The sequence below is a fragment of the Triturus cristatus genome, chromosome 1_1 (assembly GCF_964204655.1).
Source record: "Triturus cristatus chromosome 1_1, aTriCri1.1, whole genome shotgun sequence".
NCBI classification, from domain to species: domain Eukaryota; kingdom Metazoa; phylum Chordata; class Amphibia; order Caudata; family Salamandridae; genus Triturus; species Triturus cristatus.
The window spans coordinates 745,777,209-745,795,976 of NC_140579.1; the positions used below are offsets into that span (position 1 = coordinate 745,777,209).

Consider the following 18,768-nt stretch of genomic DNA (forward strand, 5'->3'; position numbering starts at 1 on the left):
ACACTTTGAGAAGGGAAACATCGACTGCCGTCAGCTGCCGGTGCCCTTCGGGGAGGTTGTGCTGCCGCCGAAGCCCCTGGACCACCCCGCCGCCCGTGAGGTACATCGAGGGCGAGGACCGGGGAGGGACTCCATTTTCCAGCGAGCCGAGCGGCGCGCCTGCCATCGACGTCTCCGCATGCGCCAGGAGGCGCATGAGTGCCGGCAAGGGCTCCCGCAGCGTGCCCAGAGGAGGACGGGCTGGGCCACACCATTGACAATTGAACTGTAAGCTTGTGTTACATACATTATATTCTGCTTGAGTATCGTTGATAAGCCACATCTGTGTATTTTGACAGGCCACGGCTCTGCAAATATGAGTAAACGGAAGTTGGGTGGTGGGGTCGTAGGTACTCTAGATGCATTTTTAAGTAGGGCAGAATCTGCATTGATGCACAAGATTCAATTGACGGAGCGTAGGCTATCACTTGAACCTCTGATTCCAACTGGTAGCTGTAGTTCCACAGTGCAGCTTTCCCAACAACCAATAGGATGCACCACCGACTCTGAAATACATAGTTTCCATCCTCATATGACAAACACTCATTCAGTGCCAACAAGCCCTGCCATCCTACACAGACCGGAAATTCCACTAAACACATCCATGGTTACCACCAGGGGAAAGAAGCTCAATGGGGGCATGGGCGGGGAACCGCCATTAAAAAAAAGGAAAGGCCACGGACCAGTAAAGCTAAATCCGCCAGCCCCAAGAACCGCCAAACGCAAGGCAGCTATCACTGGTAAAACAGGAGTTTATCAACCTGTAGTAAGCTTAACCGATAGTACAGCAGACCATGCAACTAGCACAGCCCACCTAGTTTATACATCCCCACAGCTCAACTTAGTTGAGTTATGTTCACTGATAGGAGTGAAAATTTCAGCCATGATCGACCCTTTACTCAAAAAATCGATCTCGGTTGATGATAGATTAAAGAAGATTGAACAGGGTATCTTCGGTGCAAATCAAATAAACCCTAATCACTCTAATGTACAGGAGAATGGTGGGATAGTTAATCAACAGGTGGGGGCACTAGATACAGTGCAATTGGGAATCCCGGTTAATGTTTGCAACAATTCAACTTCTATTGCAACAGCCACAAGTTTTGAGCACAACCGTTCCGTTAATTTAATTAATGGTACATCTTTGACAACGAAGCCGCAGCAAGGGGAGAGTGGCATTAGGAATAGGCCCAAGGAGATATCTGAGGCAAGTGATACGAACCCACATACTTCTTTGCATCTCCCACCGGAAGCCACTCCGTACACAGTGGTTCTTGCTAACGTCCCAAAGCTCCCAACTGGTGCCCGGGAACATTGGTCAACGTTAAAAAATAAGGCTTTATATTTGTTGGGTAATAGGACAGGGATAAGAGACCATCTCTTCTCTGAGTTTAAAATGATACGTAGAATCCCCTGGATTGGGAAGTAACGCAAGTCCCTACCAGGTGACTGCGTGGTCCTTCATTTCAGATCACCAACACTGGTTCAACACATACTGGAAACGGCTGGGCATTCCTTTACCAAAGCAGATGATGTAAAAATCCTTCAGTTGGGTTTTTTCTACAAACCGCAGAGCACATCTAGGTTCAACGAGTGGCGGGGACCTTGTAGATTATACAACCTGAATGATTATCCAGTGCACACAAGTAACCGATTTGAAATCCTCACCTCTCTAGAGGAAGTTGATTGACTGGGAATAACTAACATCCCCCCATTACCAGTTTTTAAGGAATACATGGGTGAAGAGGAGGTCGATATGAGTTCGGGTTCTTCCACCCCTGTCGTGCTGTCTAAATCTGAGGAAGTTTGTCAGGGTAAACAGGCTTGCAGTTCCACCAGTGTAGGTGCGGTGTGTTCGCCCCCATGGAAAATAAGTTCTAGTGGTATGGTGAATGCAACTCCAAAGAGATCAGTAGTATGTCCCCATAACACAACTAGCAATCTCAGCTATGGCTTACCGGAACAAGACCTGGTATTTGATGTCGAGGTAACCAGTGGTTGTGATAATATGATTAATAGTCTTTCAAAGACTTATATGACCATAGCTTCCTGGAATATTGCAGGGTTATCATCTAAAACCGCGTAAACAGACTGGACATCATTTATTGATGGTTTTGATGTCTGGATATTCCAGGAGACTTGGTCCTTGGATAGAGTCTATCATCCAGGCTTTTTTAAATTTTCAAAGGCCGCTACAGGAGGACAGAGAGGAAGACTGATTGGTGGGCTGACCTGTTGGGTTAGACAGCAGGCAGGAATAAGGGTGGATGAAGTATCTATAGACAGCCCGGACATTATGGCCATACGAGTTCGTTCGACCTATGGTCTTGATATATTGATTATTAATGTTTATTCAAGAGGGCAGCCGGGCGGCAGGGGATCCGGTGTGGTTACTGCTCTTTAGGGTTATCTGGATAATTTACGGGGTACCTGCAACTTGATCATAGCATGTGATTTTAATTGTTGTTTTGAGCCCCTGGACTAGGAGAATGGAAATCTTAGTGAAGAGGAGGACGCACAATGGAACATCCCTCAGCTAGAATTAGGTCCCATTAAAAAATGGACAGAGGCCGCATTACAACTGAAGGGCTTTTGTCTGGAAAGGGGATTGAGGGCAGCAAATGGGAGGACAAAGTCAGATAGGCAGGGTGCAAATACCTTTGATAACGGATTAAGAAGTAGCCGGATAGACTACATTTTTATCAAGGTAGAATTTTGGTCATCCGTCCTGGATATGGCGGTCCAGAAGCGGACCGAAAGTGATCACAATCCATTGGTTTTAAAACAATACGATGAAAGTTTTTGTTATCCGAACACTAGGAAAGATGTGTATAGTACAGAAGAGGTCACATTAACCAATGATATGAGGAGAGTCCAATGGGAAAGGATTGCAAATAACAAGGGAGAGTTGGCACAGATGAGGGTTTTGGTAATGGGTTCAACGACCAAACTTCTTGACTGTGACTCACAAGAGGATGCTAATCTCATTATTTTCCATGTCCACGATGAGCTTTTTAAGAATTTGAAAAAGTTTTTTATTAAAAGTAGTATCCCTAGGAAGAAGAGTACTGTGAAGGCAGGCTCTTGGTATAACAGCTCTTGCAGAAATGTTTACAAAACTTTATCGAGGGCCATTAGATCTAAAGATTTGGGTAAAATCAGAAAGGCCAGAGCAAATTATAAGAAAGTGCAGTTGCAAGTGAAGAAGGAATGGGACGAAGACCAATGGCAAGATTTGCTGTTGGCATGCAAAGGGAGGAATATGACACAATTTTGGCAGTTAGTCAAATGGGGTAGAGGTGAACTAAAGCAGATACCGATCAACCACGTCGCCCCAGTTCAGTGGGTTGCACATTACAAGGCGCAGTTCCAGTCCTCTAATTGTAATGAAGAGATCCCCTCATGGCCACTACCCAGTGAACCCCTGTGTTTCACCAGTTTAGAGGTTGAGTCTGTTTTAAAACTAATTCCTAGAGGTAGGGCCCCCGGTCCTGACTGCATACCCGCAGATTTGTTTATAAAGGAAAAAGAGCTCTGGGTACCTTATATTAAGTTATTGGCGAATGCCATAGCCAGTGGTGCCCCAATTCCTGAAACTTGGTCAGGTGCTGAAATCCTACCGATATATAAGAAGGATGATCGTTCACAACCAGGAAACTACAGGCCTATTAGCCTGATAGACTCTGGTCAGAAGATTGTAGCCAGATAGTACTTGGTAGAATCCAGGCCTGGATAGTTGATACAGACATTCTGACACCCTTACAGGCGGAGTTTCGGCCACACACAAGTACCCTCGACCAGGTCTCCAGGTTTGTGTTAATTTACTGCTGGGTGGTTATTATAGGAGGGGGCACAATCTATGCGGCCTTTGTGGATTTAAAATCCGCATTCAACTTAGTTCCCAGTGTGAAAATGTGGAGTGCCTTGTTGGAAATGGGGATGCCTCCGGAAATGGTGGTTATTCTAGTAAAATTACATGACTCAACATATGCGCAGGTCCGCTGGGGTAAGCCGGGGGAAGTCACAGAGAGGTTTCCTGTTTCCAAGGGGGTACGTCAGGGGTGTGTACTAGCTCCTACCCTGTTTTCTTTATTTATAAACAGGGTAGTTCAATATTTTATTAACCACCCCACTGACGCTCCAACATTAACAGGTATTAAGATACCCTTGCTCATGTTCGCGGACGACACCTTGATAATATCCAAGACAAGACAGGGCTTGCAAGCCGCTCTGTCACGGTTTGAGGTGTTTTGCCGCGGCCATGAGCTAAGGGTTAATGTGAAGAAAACAAAGTTCATGGTGCTCCATAAATCTAAAGCCATCACCGGGAGAGTATACATGAACAACATGCTCTTGGATCAGACTGACGTATTTACCTATTTGGGTATTACATTAAGTAGAAAGCTAAGTTGGAAACCTCAGGTTGACATTCTGGCCCTAAAACATGTGCAATTAGCAGGTGCATTGGTCAAAGAACATAGGCTCTCCCAAACTAAGCCTATTGTCCCTGTTCTGCAAATATATAACTCAAACATTAGCCCCGCAATATTATACGGTGCCGAATTGTGGGGCTTTGATAATCTAACCCCCCCTAGCACTAGCACAAAACAAGTTTGTTAGATCACTAGTTGGTCTTCCGAAGTCCTCTCCACTTCTGCCTCTCTATTTGGACCTGGGCTGCCACAACATCGAGGACGCAGCACGCTTTAGACCATTGGCATTCTGGAGAAGACTTTGGACTATTCCTGAGCTTTCCCTGTATGCCAAGGCACTACTTGAAGTAAGGAGGTTGGGTCGACTGCATGAGATCCCATGGTTGACCAATATTAAAATCACATTGTCCAACATGGGGATGAGTACCTTGTGGGAGGACCCAGATGCTACAGCATTTCCTCTTAAGAAGATCTACAAGGCAGCATACTGGGATATGGTTAAAATGAAGAAGTTTTCACCTATCACAAGGCCGACATTGTCCAGGGAATTCCTAGAAGTAAAACATGAGATTAAATTGGAAGCCTATTGGGACCTCATTTATAGGCCGCTTGATCGGAAATTATACCACCAGTTCAGAGTAGGTTCTTTACCAATAAGAGCATTTACAAGCAGATGGCTCTATCAGTGTGTGATAAATGTATCTTTTGCCATGGTCACATTGAGACCGTAGCCCACATTCTATTTGTCTGCCCAGTTTATCATCTTCCTAGGACTAAATGGCTCCAACCTGTCTGTATGAATTTGGGTATAAGGACCGTAAAGGAAGCTTTAAGGATTATGAGGTCAGATACGACGGACCTTATTGTAGTTAGTATGGCAACATTTTTGAGATGGGTGTGGGCTATTCGAGACAAGAAAATGGGGGTAAAGTAACCTCTATTGCAAGAGGGACCAGACACTAGGTTAAGAATGTTTAGGAAATGATTATCCATTGATTTTCTGCTGAACTAAGGTTTTTGTCAAATTGGTGGTAACTTGGTTTTAGCCCATGTGATATGATAATTGTTGAATGTCATGTCGCATTTTAAAAATTAATTTTATTGTTGATCATGTACAATAATGTGTTTTAATAATGGATATATATTTATACATTTTTTACAAAGATCTATGGCCATTGTCGGTCTTAGTGTTTATTGGAAAAATGCTATGAGATGAATTATTTTTTATATATTTTAAATACTGAATCATTCTGTGTTTTATGATTGAATAATCGAAATAAAGACTATATTGAATTGAAAAATAAAATCAGTTATATCGAATGATGTGCATGTGTTAGTGTCTGTGCGGGTACCTGTATGTGTGTGTGTTTCAAGTGTGCGCCATGAACTGTGAGTGAAAAAAAGTGAGAAGAATTCAGCAGATTGTTAACTTTTCATCTAAGTGCGATAGAGTTGTGTAGAGCTTCGGCTGCGCATCCACACCCATAATAAATAGGGCATGCATGATGGAAATAGCATAGTACTTCATATATTAGCACTGTGAAGTTACCCTGAAGTGATGTGCATCGCTACATGCAACTCCTGCATAAATAAATGATTAGGTGCTACACACCAAGAAACTGCATCATTCATTAACTATCCAGTGCAAAGCCTATATGTTGATTCTCACAACCCACAATCAAAATACTTATTTAAGAAAACAGTGTAGCTACTTATTGTGTTAACATAGGCCCGAGGCGCTAAGTGAGGGTGCATGCATTAACGCAGCTATGCTAGTCAGCCTAGGAGGGGTGGCTCTGATGGAAAGGCGGATCTTTGTAAGAATGCTGCACACACATGCCACTAACCTGTATATTGTTCACTGATGGGTGTTTTTTAGCCCAGGGGTATATTTATTTATAAGATTGCACCGCTTTGCTCTTTCCACTCATGGTCTGACTCCAGTGATCACGTCCTTGAACAAAAGGCTGCCACGTGTGATTCGACTGAAGTAAATGCACATTTACAAGCGTGCTGCCTTTCAACTGCACCCCTGTGTGTGTCTGAAAAGGGGGTTATTTAATGTCTGTACATAGAAGATTTTCATAGTAAATGCACTGACTGCAGTAGTGGCAAATGTGTATTTATTTATGCCAGGTGTTTGAGAGGAGCTTGTGTGTAAAAGCACCTTAATTCAAGGGGTCAGTTTTTAAAGGGGTCAGTGGAGTGACCAGGATTCAAAAGACATACTGTCCGCCAAAAAAGACAAATAACTGTGACCGCTGGCTTTTCCTTGTAAGGCACTTGGGAGCGGGATATATACTTTAAAATTGCATATTGAGCCCTTGGAAAAGCTGGGAAGTAAGCCCATCCCTGATTCTGCAACAATGGGCTGTAATCTCTCCCCTTATGGTATTTTGTTGCCAGTGTTGGCAAAGTAATACACACACAGGGCCTCATTTACAAGATTTGGATGCAGGGCAGCGCAGTAAGTCACTTTGCTGAGCTACCCTGCGTCAAAACAAAAGGACAGGAATGCGCTATATCTATGAGATACAGCGCATTCCTGTCCTCTTTCACTGCACTGACTCACAAATGGCGCCTTGTGCAACGCAGGTACCCGAGCACCATGGTGCAAGGGTGTCCTAGTTGGTAGAATGATTGTTTTTGTGCAGGAAGTCACACCTTCCAGCACAAAATCAATCAATAGAGGTGTTTTCCTCTTTGTATGTGTGCAGTAGAATGCACCACACATAGACAGAGAAAAAAAGCCTCCTCCCCCTCCCCCTGTGTAGGGCGCACGGTTTTGATACATTCCCAGATTTATGCTATGTTGTAAATCCGGGAATGTGTCAAAATCCACGGACGTTGTGTGGGAAGGCCCACCGCAACTCCCATGGCATGCCTCCCTGAAGCAGTGTGAGGCAAAGTTGCGACTTGCGCTGTGTTGCCATACACCATGTCTACGAGGCAATGAAAAGCCACGCAGGGTGGCTCTGAGTGGCCTCGTAGATATGATTGAGAGGCCTGCGCCACCTGAGCATTATTAAAAGTGACACTCCGGTGGCGCAGGCCTCTTGTAAAGGAGGCCCACAATATCTATCCCCACATCAACATGCACAGATATACACTGAGACTAGCTTAATCTCATTGGATGCTGGTACCCTAGCCCCGCCCCTTGCCCCTACCAGAGTACAGTTTTCTGCAATCTTAAAGCACGAAATCCGCTCTGATCTCTTTGGTGGTCTGCAGCTACTAGCAGATCAGGACCAATCTTTGGCCCTGGTACTACTAGATTTGTCAGCTGCTTTTGACATGGTCTCCTGTGACTGTATGTTGCTTGGACTCAAGGAACCTGGAGTCCAGGGCCAGCTATTGGTTTAGATTGAATCCTGTCTGTGAAATAGAGTAGAAAGCAATCTACTTAACTCGCTTTCATTCGAAAAGCTTTCGGGGATCCTCGTTTTGTCCATATCTTAACTTGTAAGTGTTCAATTTTCCACCTCACATGTTTTTTTATCAGGGCACACACATTTTGATCTCTATAACACTCACCTCCCTCCCCACAGTTTCCATACTTGCATGCTTGCCGTTGTGGTTTGATGGCTAGCAATTCACTTAAACATAACTCCGAAAATACAGGGGTTCTCTTAATCAGCAAAGTCATTTACTTGTGCTCTGGCCCCTTTACCAGTCTCTTCTGTCCGGAATTTTGGTTCTTACTGTGATATGCATCCATCTCTTTCTGTGCAAGTAATGCACTTTCTTTTACCTTGCTTTCTTTTCTTGAGACTTCTGCATAAAATTATCCAATTTCCCCCTACACATACTCACCCTTTTGTGGTCCAGGAGACTATTCTTAGTCGGCTAGACTACAGCAGTTCTCCGTTCATGGGTTCTCCTACTTGTTTGATGCAACAACTTCAGTGTATTCAAACCTCTGCAGCCCATCTCATGCTTCAGCTTTCTAGGTGATCATCCACGCCATCTTGCTTGAAAACGTTGCATTGGTTACCTGTTACTTGGGTTATTTTCAAGGCTTTGTGTATGGTATTCAGAGCTTACCACAACTTCGCTCCTGTCAATCTGCAGCAAAAGTTCAGTCATTATTGCCCTAGCCAGGCACTGAGGTCCTTGGATGCTCGTCTTCTAGCGGTCGCCAGAGTTTGATGCTCACGGGTGGGCGGCCATGCCTTCTTAGTCACTACAGATAAAATCTGGAATTCTCTGTCCATAAATTTTCACTTTATTGACCCGCTGATGCCTTTGTGGAAAGCCTTAAAACCCTGGCTTTTCTCTTGCCCTCTATGTCATTTATACTTCCCTTTACTACTCTCTGTTGATTTCCAGCTTTTAGCACCAGGACACCTTGTAGGTAACTGTGCACTCTATACATCTCTTTTACATGTCATTACATTTCCTTCACTCCATGTGCCAACACTATTCCAAAAAGACATTGAATAATAGACCTCTAACCACTGAAATGCCAAGGGTTTGGTATCATATGATCCCTAATAACATCGCAGGGTTGACCCCTTCCTCCTCTACAACCTACTCTTTGCAGTAGATGAGGCTGAGAGAAGCGCAGGGGGGTGGAGCTAGTGACTGCTAATTTAATATGCATTGAACTTACATAAAAACTTGCCACAATATCTGTTGAGTCCACCAGTGGTGAAAACCAAGACGTATGCGAAATGTACTGCAATTTGCTGGGCCAGGTGGTGAAGAACTGGGAGTGTTCAGGAAAATCCAGTATTCCTGGTCAAACTATTCCATTACCTTTATGCTCCCAAGCTAGCAAGAAAAGTAAAAAAGTGCAAAGTCAAGCGTACCACCTGCTATCCTTGGCTATACGTGAATGACATCCCTAGTTGAACAGTCAAACATCACAGAGAGTGAAGGATGCCTGAGGAGGCCCTATATTTTCCCCTCTGTAATTTGTTGCTACGGGTTAAAAGTAAAATTGGTGCTTACGGAGCATGAGTAAACGATGCTAGATGAAACTGATGAGTTATTGACCGAATCCAATCTGCGTGGAACATCCCCACTGTTAGTCGAATCATTGCAGTCGTTAGCCTGGAAAATAAGCCGACAAGGGATGCATTGAGCGTAAACTCTAGCATATGAGAGACAGTGGGATGGTGGAGAAGCAGTAATAAACAAGTCAGCGTGAGGGGGAAAGCTGTCTAGAGCCTCACACGGTTGTTGATCGTAGGAATCTATAAGCAGTTGTGCCACAAATCCACGACCACCCTGAAAATAGACCGTAACTTCAGTGTTAAAGAAAAGCTGAATCACAAATTCACCAAATGCCTGTGCCCCTATCTGATGGCATGTCCTCGCACCATACCGGCCCTGGTCAACCATCTCCCTGCATCTTTTCTCTCACTGTTCCTTCCTGTACAGCCTCATAGGTCACCACAACTTCAACTCCTCGTACCCAGCCACATGGCTCCTCATCCCTCCTTATCTTTCTACTCTGCTCTCTCACTTTGAGGACCTCATTCCCTCCCTACTCTTTCTACCCAACCCATCACACTTCACTCGCCCACTCCTACCCCAACAGCCTCAACTGGCCTTTCAATCTAATTCAACATGTTTATAAAAGTCCTCCGTTTTTCACCACACCCTGAATAATCTCCCCAGATTGCCTCAGCAACACCACAGACACCAGGGAGGTTAGATCACACCATCCAACAGATCCTGATACAAGTTCCTTATTTTAGGGTTCAGATGTGTTGGTGGTTGACCCCCCACCCAGTTCTGGCCTTCTCCCTTCGCACCTCTGCACACACCCGCATCTTACAAACTCAGTACTGCCCTATGGCCCTGGTATTTCTGCATTCCTTTGAGACACTGGTCATTTTTAGGTCTCGCTCTCGAGACCTATTGTCGCCGAGATGCCTCTCAAGGGAGACAGGCTGGGGCACGCGCAGTGTTGTGATTTGTGATTGCTGTCTGTGAACGCGCTTCACATGAACAGCATTTGCGCGTTGAGTGCTCCTCTCCGGAAGACCTGCTGAGTTAATTATAGGTCCGCAGCGTGGGGCGCCTGTCGGCATGCTGTGATAATGACCTTTGTTTTGTTTGCTCGGGAGCAGGCGTCTTACTGGCCACGCGTCCATTATTTGGATTCCCACTATTACCCCGGACGTGGCATTGCTGTGATGTAAGGTCACCAGAGTGTAAACTGACTCAGCGCTCCGAGGTAACCAAACTCGGATGAGGCAAAAAACAAAGCAACCACAACCACTTACATAACTTGCATTTTTCAAAAACGATGTAGCTTTTGGTAAATGAAAGTTTAAGAACATGTCCAACCTGGCCTCTGTCACCAATACTATTCCCACACGCTTGACAGAAATCGGAAGGATCAGCTGCTGCACGGCCACAAGTGTAGGCACGTACCCCGAGGGCACCTGGAGTAATTCAGCCGGCTGCACCGAATCGCGAATGAAGTACAATTTAAACACTGGTCGAAAGGTTTATGTTGAGGGGGAGGAGGTGTCTTTAGCTCTCCAAAATGCGCTGTGCTGCTGCCCGGTGGAAAAGAAGTACAGTCTGGTTAAAAAGTTTTGTATGTCTGCTTTCTGTACATCAACCAGATTTGCAACTCTCCCCCTTCCCCGAGCAGGTTACCTGCCACAAACAACAGCACCAATACCCCCCAGAGAAAGCGTGCACCTTTGAGAGATACCAGGGAGAACGTACTAATATATATTAAGCAGCAACAGCATAGGTTAATTTAATGTATTTGAGCAATACACCTCCACCACCTCCCCCCACACAAACACCCTTTCTCAAAAGTCACAGGTGGTCAGTTCAAAGATAGGAGCATATATACTCCCTTCAGTAATCAATGCACAGCGCAGACAGTGTTAGCCCTAAGACTGGGCAGTCTCCAGCCGTCAGGCATGACTGAAGCTCACATGTACTGCAGACCCAGTTAAAGCCGATCAAAGTTTTTAAAGCCACAATTTATTAGGTAAGGGGCGCTACAGTGCACTTAAACTGACTCCAGCACCCACCTTTCGGCTGTGATACACGAAATCATTAAGAGGATTGTCAATTCTTAAGGGATACTCTCGTTTTCAGAAGGGACATGCGGTACAATAACATTGTTTTGTCCTTTATCTAAACTGGTCATGTGAGGCTGTAACCCTACACCCCCAACCCACCAAACCCGCACTGACTTCTGTTTTAAGTCGACCTCTACAAACCCCGAAAAAATAAACAACACTAATATACTCTTCCTCCAATTATATTACCAAAATTAGCATGGCCGACATGCAACGATCGCTCCGGCATCGTAGCTTCTTTCCAATGATGAAGGGGGTAGCAAATATAGTTTCCCATTCCTCCCAAAAAACCTACAGGCCGCACTCTCCCCAATAAAGTCAATTATCAGTCTAGAACAGTTTCACAGCTGAGAACAATTCTCAGGAACGAAAACACCATTGTTAGGGAAATCTGGGGGCAGCCTTGCTTCTCTCTCATCCCCGGAAAAACACGGCTTGTAAAGCTTACGTCTCCTCCTTACCCGCCCCATTCCGAGAGGTCCGGCTGTGCTCTTACTCGAGCCCGAGGCTTCGACAGGCCTAGGTCGCGTTCTATCACACAGAAGAGATTCCGGTGGTAGGAACTAGGGACACTGTAGTGCACAGAGTACACGGATGCCGCCACATCACCCCCAGCTCCACCACCCCTCCTCCGAGCCAGCGCATTACCTGTTGTTGTGTTCATTCTTCCCTCGGGTGTCGGCGGGTGGGTCTGAGTCAGTCGACCCCTCGCAGCGGGCCTCTCACGTTTCGTGATCACGTGCCCCACCCCTTTGGCCACTGTAGTGATCAAGTCCACTCAGTTGAGATGGTTTAAGGAGGTTTTATTGGTGATGGTACAGGATCACAGGAAGATTAGAAGTAGACCAGATAAAGACCCCACCAGGAGCAGCCAGCAGGCAGCTCAGCCCAGTCAACTGTCATTACTCACTGCAGATTCCCAACATTCTGACAGCATCATCACATTAACATTCCACTGGTGGTAGACTGGCAATGCATTAGCATTAGCAGGATATAACATATCCCCCTTTCTTATACGGGAAAACATAAAGCCAGAAACATAAGAGAAGAACTTGAGAAAGTGAAAGCAAAACAACCATCAAAAGAAGAGCAGTATGAGCACAACCATTACAAGAAGAGCAAGCAAAAGGGAAATCAAAGAACAGAGAAGAAAAGACATAGAAACCATCCTCCCTTCTTACACAAAAGCGAAGAAGAGTCAACTTAAGAGAAAAGGACAACAAAAAGCACAAAAGACTTCCTCCAAACGCACCCACTGGCCAGAACAGGAATGAAATGGGGCTGAAAATGGAAAACAAACAGAACACAGGCAGCGACGAACGCAGAGGAAGAAAACACGACAGAAAAACAAAGGAAAGACCAGAAATCACAAGAGACACGAGAAGAAGACGTCAGAAGGAAAACTGAAAAGGAGAAAGAAACAAGGATAATGAGGAAAAATAAGGGCGATTTCCCATCAAAACACCACTAAAATAACACAAACAAAAACACAAAATTGTAATGCAAAGATATTTGTGCAAAAATAGCATTAAACATAAAATATCAACAGAACATACTTAGCAATGAAAACATGAAAAGCACCCAAATATGGTAAAAACGTAAGCTAAATATGAAACTCGAATACATGGGTGAGAACCCACGACTAATCTCTAGGGATAGAGATGAGTAGTGCACAAAACTGGAAATACTCACCATACATATAAGTGTAAGGACAAACTTTGTGTTGAAAAACTACACCGTGCACTGTACTAATGTAACTGCGATAAAACAGCACATATGAGTAGGTACTCATGACAAATTCCCAACAACGATAGGAATATTTGGGTAAGAACCCATAGTAATGCAAAAAGGACTGTAACCTTTGCATGAATTCCCTGTATAAGGGTAGAACTGACAGTGTTCAGATCGGAACCCGCACTTGTGCAATAAGACTATAACCTTTGCATGGGTCCTCTGTGAGAGGGAAACAGAATAGTGCACACTTGAAAATTGTATAAACGTAAAACAAACTTCTCCTTCTAAAACTTCAACATACGCTAAAAACACAGGTTCTCATAAGTTCAACATATCACCATCAAACTAAATCTATAATTGGAAAGTTATTCAAGACCTATACGACACAATGTATAAAGCAGGCTTAACCAGGGTGGTGAGCGATCCCTCACCCGAGTAGTGTGAACGGAGCACACCCCAAACTACGCATCCAGATATCAAACCTGTAAAGCAAACAGTCAAGAATAGTAACATGTAGCCCCTGTATAGCCCCACAAAAAAATGGCAAACACACCAGGTGGAGAAATGTCATTAAAGATGTGTCCCAAAACCTTCAAATTTGAAAGCGGCAGTTGACACTGCAAACATCAGGTCAAAAGAAACAAAAAAAATGACCAAAAATCAAAGTTAAAAACAATGATAAATCTCACCTGACGTTGCCCATCGTAGTACTGCAGTAGAAATGCCCTAAACAAACGCTGCCACCCAACAACAGACACCCAACCAAAATGATGGGAAATTCTTATAACAGTAGCTTGTCCTGAGACTCTGTGCTAAATCCAGAACTCTCCGTCATCCACAGCAGACAAAATGACTTTTGTGCAAGATGAGTGTGGGGTCTCTATCCCTGTAGTATGAAAGGACAAAATGGACCAAATAAATGAACGTTGGTAAGAGGGTATCCCCAAACCTAGTGTTGACTAGAGGCTCTGTAGACATTCGTTGTATAGGAAGAACATCTGTACTACGTAGACAGCATTGAGACAGGCTGTTGAAACAGCATGAACAGACTATTTGGGACGCTGTAGGAAAAGCAATAACAATACTTTTGAGATTCTATGGACCAGCAATAACAGACCTTTTGAGATTCTATAGAAACAGCAATAACAGACCTTTTTAGATTCTGTGGAGAGTACATCACAAGAAACCTAGAAAAGCATAAAATATCCATTAGAACGACGTAGATGGGTGACCCACCCACTACCAACACATGGGACTTAAACCCATAAGAAACGACGTAGATGGGACTAACACCCACTAGAAACACATGGGACTTGTACCCATAAGAACGAGGTAGGTGGAACTAACACCCACCACAAACACATGGGACTTGTACCCATAAAAACAAGGTAGGTGGGACTAACACCACTACAAACACGTGGGACGTGTACCCATACGAACCACAAACACATGGGACTTGTACCCATAAGAACCAGGTGGAACTAACACCCACCACAAACACATCGGAATTGTACCCATAAGAACACCCACTACAACCACATGGGACTTGTACCCATTTGAACATAAGTGAAAGTACTGCACAATAAAAAAAATGCGTAGGAACCCATGATATAGTGTGCAAAAATAATACCCTGGAGGTGATTTCATGTGCACTGAACAGATGGGAAAGTGACCCATGTGACACCCCGTGTGGAGGTAAAAATGTTGTGCACCGTAGAGATGAGACTGAAACCCAAGAACACAAATATAAATGCAAAAGGGACTGCCACCCTTGCATATGTCCCCGAAGGAAAACAGACTAGAATTGTATACTCCATAGACACCCTATGTAGGGTAAAAACATCCCCTTTGGACAGTCACCCCAAAGGTCAAGTAATATACAATGCACAAAAAAAACTAACAACCATTAAAACATTGCAAGCACAAGATAATGTACAATAGGCTACACGCTGTTAAAAACAATAAAATAAAATAAATAAAGTAGTCACCGTAGTCATTTGAATGAAGGGAGACACGTAGCGTATGCATGTGAGTAGTTCTAAGTCCAAAAGATGCATGAAACCACAAGTTCGTTAGATTACACTTTCCGTGTAAAAGAATTCTACATGAGCCTAAGCTATAATAACAAAAAAAAATGTTACAGGTGTACCTGCCAATGCAATGGTGTTGAACAGGCAGTCGAAAGACTCCAAGGAACAAGGAAGTTTCACGCTACTCAGAAAACGCCGAACGGAAGCCAACGGGAACTTGAGCATTGCTGGAGGACAACTCACACAAGTGCTCTATAATGAAGTTTGTCGTTGCCCTCTTGACCTCTGGAGAGGACAAGAGATTGTACATTGCAGATGCGTGGACTGAAACCACACAACGCGTGAACTAGATAGATGTGCACTGAAACAGAGGTGAAACATAAAAACATAAAAAAATAAAACACCTCATGGAGAGGTCAGCGTTGTGTACCAGTAGGAGGACAAAACCCTTGTAATACACCTCTAGAGAAGGTATATAGATTGTGCACGATTTTACACTGTGTAGTAAGTTCAAAGGTGTGCACTGTGACCATATTAATTCACTTGTTGAATATAGCTCACTAGAAATTAATACGTCATTGAGCAATGACATGCCATGCACTAGAAATGGAAAACCTAGTAAACTGTAAACGAAAATAACATCTTAATACATTTGCCAATGAAGCTTTGAGTTTAAAATGTGAGACATAGACACTAGATGGCAGCATAGGTCAAAAATTAAATCTGCGTAAACACAAGATATTGACAGACAGTATTGTACATTCCTAAACTGCACTCGATGAAGCAACAAAGCAATGAAAATGTTTTGAGTCACCAGGAAGAAAAAATAGCACACTGAAATGTCGTTAACACATCGTCGATCCAAAAATCCTCACAACAGTGTGCAGTACGTTTCAAGAATGTTCACCTCAAGACAACATAAAAAAAATATTATTTGGTAAATCGTGTGAATTCCATCCGACCCTGACGAAACAAAGGTGGAAATACCTCGTAGTCAATTCACCCCCTGGCAGACTTGTAAATAGACCGGTGACATGCTGGAGGCACATAAAACTTTATTTAAAGTGAGAGAATCGGAGAATACCTTGCAGTCTGCAGCATGAAACGTAATTCAGCTAAGATGGCGGCACGTATTCAACGCGGAGCAGGATGGCTCACTGCACGTCCTTGCTGCAGAGCGTCCCTCATCAGCTGCCAATTGTGACGTAGGAAGAGGTCCGAAGATTATGCCAAGCAGGTAAGATCGCGTGCACAAGAACGAACGCGCGCTCTTTCTTTTTTTTTAAATAACAAAAAAAAAGAATGTTAAACTGCCCAATGAAGCAATGGCTTACCAGAGGCCCATCGATGCAAATAAAAACATGGCTAACCTCCCAAAAATGAAGCATTTCCATAGGCAGCGCCGGGTAACACGGGGAAGACGAAAATAATGACACTCCCCCCATAGCGCTTGAAAGTTGCTCCTCAGCATGTCAGGCAGTAACACAAGGACAGAAAATTTTCTCTCACCCAACTTGAAGTTCATCACAGGGAATTAGTAGCTCCACTCACACGGAGAGTTCTTGATAGAGTTGAAGCGCTCAAGCTTTACCAGAGGAGATGAGATTAATTCCATTAATACCATTGTGAAATGAGGTTGCCGCTTTTGAAATTTGAAACGCCACACAACAGGTATAAAATATTTCCCTCGCAGCAAACAACCATTGGTAGAAACAAATTTGAATGCGCTCTGCTCTGATCTCCGCGTATGTCCCCACACTTGCTACATTTAAAAAAAATGTCACACATCCAATTCCACAGAAAGGCAATGTTGAGCCTAACAGACAACACTGGAGGCAAAAACTGAGATAGCCACTGGTTACCTTAGTCAATGAAACACTGTGAATTGTTTCTGAGGCAATGTAGACATGAGTAGTTGCAGCGTGGCTTTGTAAGCAATAGTTGAGAAGTAATTTCTTGTGGCACATGTAGAAAACTTTGATGAAGAATTACAGCATGCTTGGAAAAGAGATATCTGGTGAAAAGCAGAACAGCAAACAAAGCTATTGAGACAGGAACTGGCACTTGTGATGCTGTAGGAACAGCAAGCAGAGGCAGGAGCTGGTTATAGACTTGAGCTGGCACTTAGACGTAGAGTGTAGATGTAGGTAGGCTTACCCTCTGAAGGCACAGCACAGAAAAAAAAACGTAGTAAAGTGTCAGGCTTACCCATGTTGAAGGCATAGCAGTTTCCCAGACGTAGGAAAGCTTGAAGTAGGCTTACCCTCACATGAAGGCACAGCAAAAGACGTGTAGCAATAGCTCTGGAGAGTAGACGCCCAAGACTGAATGGGCAGCTGCAGAAGTAGAACTCCCAGACGCTTTTCCTCACAGGAACAACTGGCAGACTGGTAGTAGTGGGCGACCGATGGGAGGTCACTGGTGGGGTCAGGATGCCAGTTGAGATAACTTGAGTTGAGTTGCTGGAGGTTGATGTATTCTTGAAGTTGCTTGAAGTTGAAGTTGCTTGAAATTGAAGTTGCTTGAGGTGACAGAAGTAGGTTCTTTAAGTTTAAAATCGTCGCCAAAATTCTGTAGTGATCAAGTCCACTCGGTTGAGATGGTTTAAGGAGGTTTTATTGGTGATGGTACAGGATCACAGGAAGATTAGAAGTAGACCAGATAAAGACCCCACCAGGAGCAGCCAGCAGGCAGCTCAGCCCAGTCAACTGTCATTACTCACTGCAGATTCCCAACATTCTCACAGCATCATCACATTAACATTCCACTGGTGGTAGACTGGCATTGCATTAGCATTAGCAGGATATAACAGCCACCAAGACGCTTCTGCGAATCTAGTCTCCGCCAACAGCCCCCAGGCCCCCGCCATCAAGGCCCTGGAAAGCATGGAGAAGCTCAGGGACCTGCCATGCAATTCCTGGGTGGGAGGCAGATTTAAGCCTCTGCGCACCGACAGCTACGGGTCTGGAGATCGAACCTGATTTGAAATTATTGTACAGCACAGTCGCCAGAACAATACATGAAACCCCCCACTTTTTACTTGGACCCATACCTGCACTGGCACCCAGCGAGTTTTGGAGCATATGTATTCCACTACTCCTCCCCAGAACATTTTATTACCGACTCATAGAACAATGAGTAGCGCAAAACCATCCCAGGATGTTACAAAAAACGCGAAAATGTTAATCTGATCGCCCGCACACTATTCACATATTTTAGCTAAAGCCAATTTATATCTTATACTTTTTTCTGAGGCAACCGTGATTTTTATTATTAAATGGTTTACCAGGAAAGACTGATCCATTTGTTTTTAGGGGTTGCACATCCTTAAGAAAACGTGATTAAAATTATTACAAAACAGCGTATTTTCCAATTAGATAGACCCAAATTAACAACAAGTTATACATTTTGACAACAGTATAAACAAGCATTTGCAATGCAATAGGTCTCGCATTTACGCAAGTTTAAGCTATT

General features: G+C 44.1%; 1 long non-coding RNA gene across 1 annotated transcript in view; it reads right to left on the bottom strand.

The window, feature by feature from the left end:
- Positions 1-16,448, bottom strand: part of LOC146870984 (uncharacterized) — a 451,776-nt gene extending 435,328 nt beyond the window's left edge. Inside the window, exon 1 of the long non-coding RNA XR_014959489.1 lies at positions 16,379-16,448. This is a non-coding gene — a long non-coding RNA (uncharacterized LOC146870984). The remainder of the gene's footprint in view (positions 1-16,378) is intronic.
- Positions 16,449-18,768: the final 2,320 nt, after the last annotated feature.